Genomic DNA, 5,044 nt, shown 5'->3' with positions numbered 1-5,044 from the left:
GCATAAGAAAATCTTCATAGTTGTACATTGAAAAATATAGTAAGGAGAAAAATGGAAAAGAGACTATATATATATATATATATATATATATATATATATATATATATATATATATATATTACATAGGAGTCACCACTTATCAAGGCCCGGAGGCCACTCAAGGATAAGAGTTAATGAGTGTGCAGTAGTCAATGGGACAATATCGTAGTAATTATTAGTAGTAGAAATTTGATAAATTGGATTACTTAAGGGGACAGCTCATCAAGAACTTGTTTACATTGGACTTGAAGACAACTATATTGTAGTCAACTGGAAAGCAGGCAAACGGAAGAGAGTTCTAAGAAAGAAGCTTTGTTCATCGAATCTACATTTAGGTTTAGGCACAAATAAAAAATGGGGGTAAATTATTGACAGTGGTTTCAGCTAGACGAGTGTGGAAGTTTGGTGAGTGGGGACCATAGATCAGAGTTCAGATGAGCACTTACCATGAAAATTACGATAAAGCCGAGATAGGCTTGCAATGTCTCTTCTGTGGGAAAGAGGTTGTAGGGAAGAGAAAAAGGCACCCCACTAGATTACAAAGTCTAATTTGAGTGATTAGAGTTTTAAATGAAAAAAAATGTTTAGCCTTACTTACTAAGATGGAATGATTTATAAGAATTTAAAAAGAGTTTTTACCATGAAAAATATTGTTTTAATATTGACAATATCGTTTGCAACTATTTCCACATGCTGTGCATAAAAAATAATCAACATTTTGCCATAGAAAAGAATACAATATGGAATTTATCACATTACGGAATATCCAAAACCTAAAATCAATTAGAAAGTATAAGCTAAATAAGAAAAATGATTTAACGAATGAATAAATTTAGATTCAACCAAATAAAAGTTAAATTATAATTAATATATTGTAAGTGAGTTTGAAAAATCAAATTGACATAGATTGCTTCCCTTTAATTATTTATAAACTTATTAAAAAAAGGGGGAAAAATCTACATCCATTAAAATTAAAGCATCAACACGTTCAACTTAAATAAAGGGATATATAAAAAAAAAAAGATATATACACATATATATATATATATATATATATATATATATATTATATTAAGCGTTGCAGTTAATAAATAAGTCTATTAAATTAATTAATTTTAACTATCAAACCAATCCTTCGTAAAAGTAAACAAAAGGAAGTCAACGTGTAGTTTCGAATCTAATGTAAATCATCTGACTGTATTGGAATATTTTAACGGAAGAAAAAATTATAAACATAACAATTAGTATCATTTAAAAAATAGAACTCAAAAGTGGTAAAAATTTTAAAAGAACCACAATATGATATACAAAAAATTAAAAACTTTAAAATGAATTTAAAAAAATAATAATAATAAATATTCACTGAGATACGAAAATAACGAATTTAGAACAAAACAGAGCGTAAAGGTTATCTTCATTTACAGAAGAATGTTGACGGATTATGTCGGTTATATGACCCGTATACGCTGTTCAAAATAATGTTTCCCTATATTTTTAAGGAATAGGTTTGATAAGTAAGCTACTAGAACTATGACAAAGACGTAATTTTATTGACTCGTCAGTTGCAAACGAAACAATATTGTAATAATTTTCATTTTTAAATATAACAAGGCCGATAGCCATTAGTCGCGTGCTCTCGTGTAATGAATGAATGTGTGAATGTAGGATTGACATGAAATTCTTAAAGATAAACTAAAATGACCGAAAAATGGTCTGAAATGACTTAAATAAATAAAAAGTAAATGACTTAGAATGATTTAATGAACTTAAAGATGAATTGAATAATCTTAAGAATGACTTGAATGCTTAAAAAAATAACTGGAATCCTTCAAAACAACTTGAATGATCTGGAGAGTGACTTGAATGGCTTTGAGACTGACTGGTTTTAAAGTGGGTGATCATTTTACATTAAATTAATACAGAAAAGTGATCCCCCACTTTATATCACAAAGTTACAAACACAAGTACAGCATGTAGTAAGAACAGATACTACACTTTGATCTTGGCCAAAAGACCAAGAAAAGGGTATTTATTTGCTCCCCCACCGAGCTAATTAGGCATAAGGCCGATTTTTAATTTGAGGAGTGAAGGGGAAATGGGGCCCAACTCCCCGGGAAGTAGGGGAGCTGGATAGTGACAATTGGTATGAAGGGTTGACTCTACATTGACCAAGGTCTTATATGTGGGGTTTGTATTTATTTGCTTCCCCACTGAGCAAATTAGGCACAAGGCCGTTTTTTAATGTGGAGAGAGGGGGAGGGGTGAAAAGGGGACCAGCTCCCGATGGGTGGGAAATAGGAGCTGGATAGTGACAATTGGTATGAAGAGTTGCCCCTACATTGACCAAGGTCTTATATGTGGGGTTGCCCCCCACATATAGTCTTTGCTTGTAGTATCTGCCGGAACACTTTGATCTTGGCCAAAAGGCCAAGAAAAGCTTAAAAAGCTAAGAACAGCATCTATTAACAACAGACCTTTGATCTTAACCAAAAAGGCCAAGCACAAAAGTGTTACGGACAGACCGACCGACCGACTGACAGACCGACCGATCGACCGACGGAGTGACTTATAGAGTCGCTTGCACGCGACTAATAAACAATCAACTGAGGAAAACGATTTTTGAAACTTTGAAAACTAGTATATTACACTATATATGCTCTGAAAAGGTATTCATTGAGCTTGGAATTTATTACCTTTATATAAAAAATTTTTTAAATCTTTTACTTGAAAAGAATTTTTAATTAGAAAATTATATATATATATATATATATATATATATATATATATATATATATATATATATATATATATAGAGAGAGAGAGAGAGAGAGAGAGAGAGAGAGAGAGAGAGAAAGTTTTCATCTACTACGATTGATATATGCAAACGGATTTACGTTTCAAGTAGCTTATATGTTAATATATAATTTTACTACTTGGGGCAGTGATTACATATAAAGAAATAACACAAAGTTCTTATTTAAATAGCTCGATGGTGCAATACAAGAGCTATAAATGTTTTGTTAAGATACCACGTTAATAAAGATAGACACGCAAATATGTACCTATTTTCTGAGAATTTTTTTCTTTTAATGGCCACAATATTGTGTACAATTGTTTCAGCCACTGTTGATTGTATATAAAATATAAGAATATAACTATTCATTAAATTATAACTTGAACAGCATGGGCTTCATCAGCACCTAGAGTAAAACATTACAAAAGTTTCACAGCCCACGAGTAAGACCTTTTCCAAGTTAAGACAGCAACTATTCATGTTTTTCAAGCGGGATCTATCTGAATTTTTAGATTGAACACACTTGCCTTTAAATATCGTAAACACTCGATCCCCCCCCCGTTTACTAGATTAGAATGCCTCAATTCCTATTATTTAGTTTTTAACTTCTCAAAAGTTGATGTTTTTAGGAACAAAACCTGCTATCCAGAGTCTATCAATGCCATTACCGATTTTTTTCCTAATTATAACTTATTTCGAATCCCTAGTTGTAGAGTTGGTATTCCTACTTTTTCGAATTATGCTTTTCGATTTATTCTTTCCTCGGTGAGTCCATTTTAGGCCGCTTTCACCACCTTCCGATACACCTGTCCCTTGGGGTTTAATATTTCCCGTGAGTCCTTTGATGACTTAGCATGGTTACAGTGGATGGTATGAAAATGTATATACGTACCAGGCTTCTGGGAACGCCGGTAGTAGTTAGTGGGTTGCGAGGGTACCCTGGTCTTTCCTTTTCCTGGTGCGAATTCATTTGCTTCTTCCTCGGGTGATCATGGATATTCCTATTCTAGCCTATCTAAAGAAATAATGTACAGGTACAATATTTAAAAAATATAATGTGTTTTATTTACAAAATACTTTAATATTTTGTAATTTCATGTTATTTCTTCAGAGTAATTACCTGAGAAAGTCTTGACATGAATACGAAACATCGATGCATATATAAATATTTTTTGTTTTTTCCTTCACATTTCCATCACGCAGGGATATCATTTCTATAATAATTATATATATATATATTTTACTATTATAATTAAATACTTACAGACACTAGTGTTTCACCCTTTGGGGAATCTTCAATGCAGGATGTCACGATTAACACCAGTCGACAGATTCGAAGTCGGCAAAGACCATATCCAACCGGCTAACATTAACCGCGTGATATAACGTTGAATTTAAATACTTTAATTTTTAAATGTTTTTTTTTTTTTTACGTCAGAACAGTGATCTAATCGTTATACGATGATCTATATATATACGATGATCTATCTATATATATATATATATATATATATATATATATATATATATATATATATATATATATATATATATATAGATAGATAGATAGATAGATAGATCATCGTATAACGATTAGATCACTGGTCTGTGGAAATAATTATATATAATCTCTCACATTCTTATTATATATATATATATATATATATATATATATATATATATATATATATATACATACATACTAGCATGGGTGCCCGGCGTTGCTCGTGCGTTTGGAGGTGTATGCTGAAAAAAAAAAAAAACGGTCAATTTTTTTAACATTGACCCCAATTATGACTCCTTAGCATTTATTGTTTTGGGGTCAAATCAAGTTATTAAGTTAGATCCATGTCCAAGGAACCTATATCTAAAATTTCAAGTGTTTAGACCCAAAATTGTCGGAGTAGTTTGTACAGTTCTCAAGGTCAAATCGTTGAACTTTGACCCCTTAACAGCCAAAGTTCTGTCCGAAAACCGATTACATCGATTTTCTCAAATCTTAGTACTCTGTATATCAAAAATTCGAATGTGTAGACTAAAAATTGACAGAGTTATTGCGTAGGGAAATGTAAACACACACACACACACAGGCAAACAGGCACGTTCACATTTATATATATATATATATATATATATATATATATATATATATATATATAGATAGATAGATAGATAGATAGATAGATACATTCACACTGCTTTGAAATTACT

The 5,044-nt window shown here is 31.3% G+C and overlaps 1 pseudogene; it reads right to left on the bottom strand.

Moving 5' to 3' along the window:
* Positions 1-1,928: 1,928 nt before the first annotated feature.
* LOC145264708 (U2 spliceosomal RNA) lies at positions 1,929-2,066 on the bottom strand (annotated as a pseudogene).
* Between the last annotated feature and the right edge of the window lie 2,978 nt (positions 2,067-5,044).

This window comes from Euprymna scolopes, chromosome 3 (genome assembly GCF_053919585.1).
Source record: "Euprymna scolopes isolate OS-2025 chromosome 3, ASM5391958v1, whole genome shotgun sequence".
In the NCBI taxonomy this organism is placed as follows: Eukaryota; Metazoa; Mollusca; class Cephalopoda; order Sepiida; family Sepiolidae; genus Euprymna; species Euprymna scolopes.
This window is presented reverse-complemented; position numbering and strand designations above follow the sequence as displayed.